Raw genomic sequence first — 12868 nt, 5'->3', positions numbered from 1 at the left:
TCATTTCTTAAACTTTTTTGCTGGTTGTCTTAGAGTTTATAATATACCTTTCCAATGAGTCTAAGTCCACTTTCAAATAACACTAAACCCCCTCACGAGTAGTGTGAGTACCTTATAATGACAAAACATTCCTAATTCTTCCTTCCCGTCATCTAGACCATTGCTATCATTCATTTTACTTCTTTTTAAGCATACATAAGTGTACATATATATTTGAATACATTGTTATTATTATATCTTGAACAAATTATTAGATTAGTTAAGAAGAAGAAAAATGAGTTTTCCTTTCACCTTCACTTAATCCTTTTCTGATACTCGTCCTTTCTTTATGTAGATTCGACTTTCTGACCTATAGCATCTGTCTTCTCTCTAAAGAATTTTTTAATATTTCTTGCAAGGCAGATTTACTGGTAACAAATTCCCTCAATTTCTATTTTCTGAGGAAGTCATCATTTTTTCTTCACTTACTAATGATAAATTTACAGGAATCCAGAATTCTAGGTGGTAGGTTTGTTTGGGTTTTTTTTCCCCCTTTCTCAGTACTTTAAAATCTTCATTCTATTCTCTGGCTTGCATGGTTTCTAAAGAGAAGTCAAATATAATTCCTATCTTTGCTCAGCATTGGTAGATTTTTTTTTCCTCTTTAAAGATTTTTTTCTTTATCTTTAATTTTATGAAGTGCGAATCTGACACTTCTAGATATAGTGTGTGTGTGGTGTGTGTGTGTGTGTGTGTGTGTGTGTGTGTGCCGGGGCACGCGTACTTATCTGGCTCAGTGTTTTCTGAGCTTTCTGGATCTATGGTTTGGTGTCTGACATTAATTTGGAGGAATTCTCTGTCATTACTGTTCTAAACGTGGCTCCTGTTCCTGTGTCTCTTTCCTCCTTTTGGTATCCCCACTATATATATATGGTACACTTTTTTTATTGTACCCATTTTTTAATTTTATATTTTATTTATATTAAGATATTATACAATTTTCAAAGCTAACAACAGACACTTTTGTTGTCGTCTCACAGTTTTTGAATAGTCTGCTGGTGGATTTTCAGACTTTTTTTTTCTTTTTTCTGCTCAATTTAGAAGGTTCTATTGTTATAGTCTCAAGTTCAGGGTTTCTTTCCTCAGCCATATCCAGTTTACCAATGAGGCATCAAGGACATTCTTCAGGGGCACCTGGGAGGCTCAGTTGGTTAAGGGTCTGTCTTCGGCTCAGGTCATGATCCCAGGGTCCTGGGATGGAGCCCTGCGTCAGGCTCCCTGCTCAGTGGGGAGCCTGCTTCTCCCTCTCTCCCCTGCTGGTGCTCTATCTCCTGCTCTCTCTCTCTCTCAAATAAATAAATAAAATCTTAGGGGAAAAAAGGGCATTCTTCAATTCTGTTTCAGTGTTTTTGATCTCTAGCATTCTTTAAATCTTTTCTTAGGATTTCTATCTCTCCGCTTGCATTATCGATCTATTCTTGCATGTCGCATACTTTCTTCGATGAAAGCCCTTAACATATTATTCATAGTTTTTTTTTTTTTCTTGGTCTGATAATTCCAACATCCCTATGCTATTCAATTCTAGTGGTTTTGATACTTCTTCGGTCCTTCAAACTGTGTTTCTTGCTTTTCAGTATGCCCTGCATATTCTTGCTGAAAAGTAGACATGATGCACTGAGTAAGAGGAGCTGTGGTGAATAGGCCTTTAGTAACGTAGTGGTAAAGTGTGCGGAGAGGGACGCATTCTACGGTTGTATTAGGTCTCAGTGTTTTGGTGAGCCTGTGCTCCAGGATTTAGTTTCTGCTGAGGACTCTTTTCATGGTCTGTGAATAACCACCTCTTTTATGTTTCCTCACATGGTCCCTGCAAGCTTGCAGAGACAGAGGCCTCTCTGATTTTTTTTTTTTAAATAAGGACGCTAATTCTATCGGATCAGGGTCCCACTGATATGACTTCCTTTAACCTTAATTACCTCCTTTGAGGTCCCATTTCCAATTACAGCCACACTGGGGATTAGAGCTTCAACTATGAATTTTGGGGGTACAGAAACATTCAGACCATAACATAAGGAATCCACAAATCGAATGGGACACCCATAATGCTGAACACTTACAAATATCACAGCCTCCTCCTCTTCCAGACGTGTTAGACCCTGGTCCTCTCCCCAAATTAGTAAACTGTGTACCTCTATTTCTACATCTTACCAAGAAATAGTCAGCTAGTTTCATCAAAAGTCTTCTGTCCAAAATTAATGGCATATTTTTACCTTAACTTAAAGTCACTTAGGTAAATCCTGGGAATTTCAGGCAAAATATTGTCCTGGAGGAGAAAATAAGCGTGGGCAAAATTTGTCTTTAAGCCACACCAGGTTTAGGAGTAGCTTATTCCTCCTCTGTATGGGCCTAGAAAAGGGTACATACAGTTTACTCCAACTAGTCTTTTGGCTCTGTCTTGTTTTTTGTATAACACAACATTTAAGTCCTACCAAAAGATAGGTAAAATACTAATATTATAATAATGCAATCACAAAAGAGAAAAAATGACCAGAATAAAATAGAAAAGGCTATATATAGCCCTAATGACATTTTAAATATACTTTTGCAACCAATTTTACTTTGTTTTTATTTGTGTTTAAATTTTAAATATGTAGAATTAGTTATGCACAACATCAAATTTTATAGGTTTGTTTTACACAAATGTATAAAAAATAAACTTCACTATAATTACCGGTGGAAGAGTAAGGACTACAGAAGTGTTACAAAGGGAAAGAATTCATAAGGTAACAAATTACTTCCAAGACTGTAAATTAATCATGATTTTTCATGTACTGTTTATTTTTCATTTTTGTGTATGTGTGCAATGCTGATAAAGTATTTCATGTCTGTAAATAAATGTGTTTTTTGTATCCCTCTAGGTTTATATTGATCTATGCCAGTGACAAATTACAAATGCTACTGTGACCTGGCTAAATTTCATTGCATTTGTATTTGATTTACATAGGTTCACAGAATTCCAGCATTGAGTAGACAATTCAAAATTACTTAGACATTATATTACATAAAAAATATTTTATTACCCAAAATTCACAGAAAAAGCATTCTTTCTAAGCAAGCAAAGGGAATAGTAATCTATTTAAAGCTTATGACTCATGTCTACTATATTCTCGGCAAATTTATAACATCTATGTGTTCGGCATTTAGCAAAGTCCTTCTATGATTCCAGTGCACCCAAATGTTGTGACCATTGGCATTTTGTCTCAATTATTCTTATTCCAAAAATCTGTAGCTTTTTGAAGAAAATAAATCCTGGTAACAGACCATAACAAATTTAGCTTTTAAAAGATTAAAATTTAATCGTTAAAATCTTGAGGTAGAAACTGTTTATTTGATGGTTTTTCTTTTCCTTTCCTTTTTAAAAAAATTTTTGTTTATGCCAGAGCAAAACTAATACATTATTGTGAACTATATTATCAAAGAACAATTGGCCATCTGGTTTTCTAGCAGATGGTAAATATTTAATAAGGGAATGCCCCATACAGTCTCTAGTTATTAAATAGAAGTCATTAAATTTTTTCAATATCCTCCCTGCTTATTCTCAGTGTTAGTGTCTAGGCAGTGTGCTGTGACACAGACAAAAAATTTTAATACTATTATTTGCATGTAAAAATCAGGAAGATATATTCCAGAGTCAGATAATTTCATTAGCTAAACAAGATGCAAAATGCACAGTGACTTGACTTGGGAATTAGATTATTTTTCTTTGTATGTCAAAAACTTGTTCAAATATGACCCATAGTTAAAATGAACATGGCAAAATTCCAAATTATTTTTTTTTCCTCCACTGTCAGCTAATCTGGAACACGCTGACAGTGGAGTGACCCATTTTTAGAATGCCCTATCCTTCTGAATAATAATAAATCATGGTGAGATCTTTCTTAAGGAAGAAAAGATGTATTTCAGCATTTAAATCTCCAGTTAAGACACCATGGTTTATCTTACTTTTAAGCTCCATTCTAATAAAGAATTGATAAATGCTGATGAAACAAGCCTTGATCCTACTCCTGACTGCGCTGGATCACCAGAAATAAGATTCTCCCAAGCACGAACATGCACAGAGAACATAGTTTCCATCTCTTCTCAAACGGTTTAGTATGTATGCAACTTGGATATTTTCATAATGTCTTCAATGTTATTAAAATATTCTTAACCACCAGGAGCACTGTAGGTGTGATAAACAATGGCCAATAAAAACAATGATAGGTAACAAATTGGTTATTTCAAGTATATTGGGCAAAAATATTAGAGGAACATGAGGGGAAGTTAGGATGTGGCCTCACCAATGACCAGCCCTGGCTTCTTTGTGAAACATTGCACGTGAATGTTTCCTCAGGTAGAAAATGATAGATAAAACAAAATGACATTTTTGTGCTTTATTTCATTTGTTCAACAAGTACTTTTTATTAGCTTTATATTTTTGTTGAAATATATTTGACATATAATATTGTGTAAATTTAAGCTGTGCAGCTTGTTGACTTGCTACATTTATATATTATAATGTGATTGCCGTTATAACAATAGTTAGCACCCCTATCATGTCGCGTAATTATCATTTTTTTGTTCAACAAGTAGTTTTTAATTGGTTGTGACTGTCAAGAAGAACTTTAGTGTTCGTAGTACAAATTTCTCTAGGAAAATGCTATAAAATTGCTTCATCATGTCCAAAAAATAAGATTTTTCTTTGCTTGAGAAATAGTCATCTGCTTTATGCTAATGTGCCTTATAATGCTTCTTACCTAGGAAAAACGTGTATCTTTAAAATTCTTTTAATGCCTCTAATTCAGAGTTATATTCCATGGAAGTGTGGAGTTTTTTCAGCATGACATGTGCAATTTCTAATTTTCTTGAATAGGACAGACCTGGAAACTGTCTTATCCTGTTTTTTCCATTCTCATCTTGTAACGGGCACTTCTGAGCAGGTATACACTATCCCCATTTCACTTTTTGTTAATAAATAGTACTCAAGAAAACACGTATCCACTGAAAGTGTTTACTTTTTAAATTATAATTTAAGTAATTATATTTAATAATATAGAAATAATATTTTATGACTTTCATTAGCATTTCAGACGTGCCATTTCAAATGAATTAAATTCCCCTTTGAAAGTACAGACTTCGATGGCATTGTGTCCCAACAAACCCATTATAAGTTGAAAACATCCAAACTGAAAATTCTTTTAATATACCTAAACTGCCAAACATCATAGCTTAGTCTCACCTACCTTAAAAGCACTCAGAACACTTACTTGAGTCTACAACATCCTCTAACAGAAAGCCTGTTTTATATTAAAGTGTTGACTATATCATATAATTTACTGAACACTCTACTGAGAGTGAGACACAGAATGGGCGTAGGGGAGCTAAATGGTCGTCCATGTGTTTACGCTGTGATCATAAGGTTAACTGGGAGCCATGGCGCTGATGCCGCCCAGCCTCACTGGAGGGTGGTCTACCAATCAGTGACCACCCAGGATCCAAATTCAAACTCAAAGTACGGTTTCTACTGAATGCATATTGCTCTTGCACCCTGGAGAGTCAAAACAGTGTATGTTGAGCCCCGGTAAGTCAGGGACCGTCTGTAATGGCATAGTCATTTTACACTCTTATGATGATGGGGTATTTGAATATCACAGACTGATGAATGAAACTAATTTTTTAGGCCTTAGGAGTTGACATTTAAGACTTACATTTATCACATTTTCAAAAGTTTTATTTCTGATGAGTAGCAAAGGAAGTTCAGAGTCAAAGCGCTTTTGAACTGGGGGGAGTTTTACAAGAGGAACTCTTTAGAGAAGACCATTCTGAGTTTCGCATCTCTCTCCATTGAAAATGAAGTCCCCAATATCATAAATTTTCCACATCACGACAGGTTAATTCACAATTTTCTCTTTTTACCTTCCCTTTTTTAGGGTCTGTAAGATATGATGCAAAAGTAATATGTGAATAATAAATAAAATATAACCTGCAGGTAACCTGTTTGAACAATTCAGCATCAACTCTCAAATCCTAGATCCTCATTGCATCAAGAAACTGAACTTGAAAACTTTCTTGTTTTGTTGAATTTTATTTAAAAAACAAATAATTGAATTGGCAATTTTCAATATTTGCAATAAATCGGAAAGAGATGATCTTACATATAAAAGTGATATTAAGCTGGTCTAACAATTATGATAGTATCCCAATGTCACTGGGGTTGAATGTAATTTGGGGACTGCTTGTTGCAAAAATAAAAGGAACATCTCTGAGTGCCTGGTATTTGAATTTGTTTCCTAGGATCACCCCTGTTCTACCTTTTGTGCATAAAAACAAATGAAGGGGCGCCTGGGTGGCTCAGTTGGCTAAGTGTCTGCCTTCGGCTCAGGTTATGATCTCAGGGTCCTGGGATTGAGTCCTGCGTTGGGCTCCCTGCTCAGGGGGGAGTCCGCTTCTCCCTCTCCCTCTGCCCCTTCCCCGTTCGTGTTCGCGTGTGCTCTCTCTCACATAAACAAAATCTTTAAAAACCGAACCAAAATGAAAATGAACACCCCAGTCTATCATATGATTGGTTACTTAGATATGCAACATACATAGTTCATATTCCATATCCATTTTCTTTGTGTCCTGAAGAAAAATCTCATCAATTTTAATTTATTTGAGGGACCCGATGTTTGCATCATTCTTTGACGTTTATATATTTAAATTTTTTTTGAAGATTTTATTTATTTATTTGACAGAGAGAGAGACAGCCAGCGAGAGAGGGAACACAGGCAGGGGGAGTGGGAGAGGAAGAAGCAGGCTCCCAGCGGAAGAGCCTGATGTGGGGCTCGATCCCAGGACTCTGGGATCACACCCTGAGCCGAAGGCAGACGCTTAAGGACTGAGCCACCCAGGCGCCCCTATATATTTAAATTAAATAAAAACATTGTTTTGTCAATTTTATTTAAAAATATTATCTTTATTCAAGTGATACTTGTAATAAGGAAAGGTGTTTAAGTTTAAAATATGTCCAAATATGAAACATTTTGAATTTATGCCAAAACTGGTAACATTGAACTCAAAGAATATTTATTTGGACATAATAGATTTAACAACTTCAAAAGGATAACATAAGAGTTTGGCACTTTATATGCTCACATTCAAGGCACAGTTGTTATTTTTCTAAGATCTATTATTAAGAATGAACAAGCCAACTTGCCAGAATATCAGGTAAAGTAGCAGTAGTTTCCAGCTTGTTGAAACCCTGTCTTTCCTGAAGCAGCGGAGGGCCTTACTTAAGTACATTCAAATATGAGCGCTGGAAATGACAAAAAAAAGCAGAATTAGTGTAAGAAATATAGAGCAAAATGGGGGGGAATTTATCATTTTTCTGTTTTAAAACAATATAAAAGGTAATATTCACAGATTATATATATTTTGTTAATTGTATTAAGATAACAGAAAATGGAATGAAAATATACAAAAAACAGTTATTCTCTTGATCTCTATTTGGCTTAACTTTCACGTAGAAAAGTCAGGTGGTCATCTAAACAAGTGTGAGAAAAATAACAAAGCAGCATATTTTTCACACATATATGTATATTGGAAGAAAACCAGAAAATTCATCTGTTTTCACATAATTTTAGTGGTCATCTGTATGTGTAATTTTTACCCTAGAGTGCATATAGAATAATTGGAAGTGGTGAAGTGAACACAGAGGAAACAAATGAAAACTGATTAAAAGGGAATGTCTTAAGTTGTAAGTGAAGGGGAGAGAAGGGAAAAAATAAGAAAAGGGAAAGCTAAAAAAAAAAAGGCTGTGTAAAAAAATTCATTTTGCAAAAAATTTACAAACTGAGAGAAAGGATTGGAAATTAGGATTAGAAAGAAATTTGAGAGAAAAGAAAGATCCCTCATGAAAGAATGTTGTTTAAGGATGTCAAGTTTAAGGAGGGATATAACATTGAACTGATGAATTAGTACTGATTTTAGTACAGACTTCAGTAATTACGTTCATCATAGAACTGTGATTGACAAACTAGGAAATCAGAATCGACATAAAGAGCTAACACTACAGATATAAAAAGGAAGGAGGGTGGGCCTGGGTGGCATTAGACTCTTGATTTCGGCTCAGGTCATGATCTCAGGGTTGTGAGACTGAACCCCACATGGGGCTCCCATGTTGGCCGTGGAGTCTGCTTAAGATCCTCTCTGTCCCTCCCACCAACCCCCCTCAACTGTCTCTCTCTTTTAAAAAAAGGAGGGAGACAATCTTATCATCTGTGAACAAATAAAGGAATGCCATAGAAAGATACATTTGTAGTTTTCTTACAGATCATTTAAAAAAGATTCTAGTTTCTTAGGAAAATGTGCTTTTGTGGTTGTCCCCTAAGAAGATCCCAACAAGATTTCCATAAGTAATTCAAGTGTTAATATACGAATTTGAGACATTGTTATAGTGGCTGCAGACTGATTATCAAAGCAGCTATCTGCTTTCCACTGTATAGGTGTGTTGGGGCTTTCTTTAACTTATTCATCATGGTAGATACATGGGAGATTTTTATAAATGTCTTGGATCTGACCAATTATAAGATCATGAACTTAATATAAAATAACTCGAGAGCGATGGTTTTGTTAAATCAATAAATGTGCTCAAACAAGAAAAAGTGATTCCTAAGGCAACTGATCAAAAACCAGGAAGACAGAGCATATCCATATACTTCATATAAACTGGTTATTTGATGCTTCAAAAACTGGTTCAAAAAAAAGCTGGTTATTTGTTATGGTGATCTGTGCTCAGTGATTATGACTCGCTGAAAGCTCAGATGTTAGTTAACATTTTTAGCAATAAAGAATTTTTAAAAGCATTTTTAAAGTATGCACATTTTTTAGACATAATGCTATACCACACTTAACAGACTACATTATAGTGTAAACGTACTTTTATATGCACTAGAAAACCAAAATAATACATTTGAGTTTCTTTAGTGCAGTATTTACTTTATTATGGTGATCTGGAACTGAATGTGCTGTGTCTCTGAGGTGTGCCTGTACCGTATCATTTATCATTTAGAAATTGTCTTTTTCAAGTGTGTTTTTAAAATTTTTTTTAGAGATTCTATTTATTTATTTGGCAGAGAGAGAGAAAGCAAGCGAGCACAAGCAGGGGGAGCTGCAGGCAGGGGGAGAGGGAGAAGCAGGCTTTCCGCTGAGCAGGGACCCTGACGTGGGACTCAATCCCAGGACCCTGGGATCATAACCCGAGCTGAAGGCAGACACTTAACCAACTGAGCCACCCAGGTGCCCTCAAGTGTGTTCTGTTTTCAAGTGTGTTTTGTTACATTTTGTTGTATCTGATACCTGAAACATCTTAAAGTTTATCTTTAATTTTTTTAATAATTAAAATTGTTTTATAATGTATGCCTTATAATTTCAAATCTGGAATCTTTGTGGGCTTCTATTTTAATTTATTTTATTATTTCTTTCATTGTAGGCTTTTGATTTTGCTTGTTCCTACATATGGTACACTTTTTTTTTTACACCTTGCTACGGTGCTTATCATCCGCATACCATTCATTATTGTCGAAAATCTTGGTCTAGGATGAAAGTTTTTTCTTTTCTTTCTTTCTCTTTCTTTCTTTCTTTCTCTTTCTTTCTTTCTTTCTTTCTTTCTTTCTTCTTTCTTTCTCACTTTCTCACTTTCTTTCTTTTTCTTTCTCCCTCCCTCTCTCTTCCTTCCTTCCTTCCTTTTTTAAATTTCCCAATTAGAGGATATTTCCCTTTGCCTTTACTGTTGCCTGGGACACGACTATGGTACTACATATCATTAAATTCATAGCTTTAGGTTTTCACAGCCCCAGATGATCTGAGTCTCAAATATGCTTCATCTCTGTTCTTTACCCTCATGATCTGCTCAGTATCAAGAGAATCTTCTTTAAAATCCCCTGGAAGATGTTATTTTACAATAATGCCAGGGCTGTGGCATTTTGGTGCCCCAGGTGAATGTGGGCGCATCTCCTCTTAACTTCCCAACCTTATTCAGACCCTGTTGGACCTTGATTTCTCTCCTAGCACTGCCTAAATCCGCCAAACCCAAATCAAATTTGTTTGGATCATCAAACTTTCAGAACATGTGTGGGTTCAGTCATCTGGTACCCAAGGTAGCAATCAGAGTTCACTCTTTTCTCTTAGAGTATCTCGTCAGCTTTATACTGTAATGTAAGCTCTTTGATATTTCTAAGGTGAATTTATAAATACACTTTGCCCAGAATTTTTAGTAATTTCTGAACATGGTAGTATAATGTATAGATCTTTCTTCAGTGTTATGTATCTAATAAGGTAATTTCCCTTCTCGGGGTAGAAACCATCAACATTTTATACAGCATAGTGAAAACTGAACACTCTGCCTGACTTAGGAAAACTAAAGAAGCTTAAATATCCACTATCTTGCACCACATTACACAATGAAATATTTTTAATCTTTATTTCACATCTTAAACATGAGATCTTAACTAGAATAATTCCCCCCCACACTTTTTTTCTGCCTTACATTAGAATGCCCGTTTGGCTCTATATTTGTTTCTATCATTTGTGCAGATGTGGGTCTTAAATGGTCCTAATCACTCTCTAATGATGTCACCCTCTTTATCCATAGCTGCTAATTGGTTGCTGAAAGATGTACAGATTTTTTTTTACTCAAAGCCACAATTTAGAACGTAACTATCTGATTCTATTTTCCATGACTCTACTATTCAAGCAGTATAAATAAAACTTGTTAAATTCCTACTTCAATCTATTTATTTTTTTGACATTTTCTCTCAAAATCTGATTACATATTTCTGTTGATAGAGTCACCTACTGTTAGAGCCCAAATTAAATGCCACTTTCTACATGCACCTTGAACTAATGATTCAACTCTGAGTGATTTGACATTCCTCTGAAGTCATACTTTTTTTTTTTTAAGATTTTATTTATTTATTTGACAGAGAGAGACAGACAGTGAGAGAGGGAACACAAGCAGGGGGAGTGAGAGAGGAAGAAGCAGGCTCCTACCGGAGGAGCCTGATGTGGGCCTTGATCCCAGATTGCGGGGATCACGCCCTGAGCTGAAGGCAGGCGCTTAACGACTGTGCCACCCAGGTGCCCCATGAAGTCATACTTTTACTTAGATATTTTAATATCAAGTATCTTTGCTTCCAAGTATTTTTTTCATTCCCAGTTTTGTGTAAGCTCACGAAGTAGGAACATGATCTTATCTACCTTTATTCCTCACAGTAACTAAAACACTTTTCACATATATTAGCATGTGCATATATACAAACACACAAAAACAAATGTATTGATGGGAATAGGGAGTTTTTGTTTGGGGCATGTTTATTTTTTTTTAATTACTAATGCCCACTCTTTTTTAGGAGAGACCAACCTTGTACTCTTGTGTAATAATTTTGTTTGATCCCCATGGTACATAAGGGATTGCACATTCAGAACTCTTTCTCTAGGCTATGTGAGACCTGGGTATTATCACTTTGGCTGTTAATTTAATTATTTGTTAATTTATATTTGGCAGTTAACTAAATTGTAGGAAAAAACCTGTAATCTGCAAATTTTCTAAAATAGTTATCTAAAACAAATGGCTAAAAATTTAAGAAACAAATAGGAAAAAAAATGCCTACAATACATCATCTCATAATTAGAAAGGAAATTCTATTTTTTTAGTTGCACAATAATTTTTATCATAGTCTAACTGCTATAATGGAGAAGTAAGACTCATGAGGTACAATCAGATATCAACCTATTGTCTACTCACTTTGTTGAAACCATTCTAGCTCAGGTCGCATTCTATCTCTCTATCTCTTTATTTATTTATTTACTTTTAATTTTTTAAAAATTCCAGTTAGTTGATACGGTGTAATAATAGTTTCAGGTGTACAATGTAGTGAGTCAACACTTCCATACAACACCTTGTGCTCATCACAAGCTCCCTCCTTAATCTTCATCATGTATTTTACCCATCCCCCACTCCCTTGCCTCTGGTAACCATCAGTTTATTCTCTATAGTTAAGAGTCTATTTCTTGATTTATCTCTCTTTGTTTTCCCCCTTTGCTCATTTGTTTTATTTCTTAAATTCCACTTATGAGTGAAATAATACGGTATTTGTCTTTCTCTGAATTATTTCATGTAGCATAATATTCTCCAACTCCATCCATGTCTTTGCAAAGGCAAGATTTTATTCTCTTTTGTGGCTGAGTAATATTCATCATATATATATATGTATATATATATGTATATATATATAATATTCCATTATATATATTCCATTATATATATGTATATGTATATATATATAATATTCCATTATATATATATTCCATTATATATATATTTTTTCCATTTATTCCATTATAAGTGTGTGTATATATATATGTATACACCTGTAATATGGTGTATATACAATATATGTATATATATATATACACCATGTTTTCTTTATGGATTCATCAGTATATATATGTATATATATATGTTGTGTATATATACGTATATATATATATAATGTATATATATGTATATATATGTATATATGTAGATATATGTAGATATATGTGTATATATATGTATATATGTGTGTGTATATATGTATATATGTATATATATACGTATATATGTATATACGTATATATATGTATATTTATGTATATATACGTATATATGTATATATACGTATATATGTATATATGTATATGTATATATACGTATATATGTATATATGTATATATGTATATATACGTATATATGTATATATACGTATATATATGTATATATGTGTATATATATAATATTCCATTATATATATATATTCGATTATATATATATATA

This window comes from Ursus maritimus, unplaced genomic scaffold (assembly GCF_017311325.1).
Source record: "Ursus maritimus isolate PB19 unplaced genomic scaffold, ASM1731132v1 scaffold_1, whole genome shotgun sequence".
In the NCBI taxonomy this organism is placed as follows: domain Eukaryota; kingdom Metazoa; phylum Chordata; class Mammalia; order Carnivora; family Ursidae; genus Ursus; species Ursus maritimus.
This window is presented reverse-complemented; position numbering follows the sequence as displayed.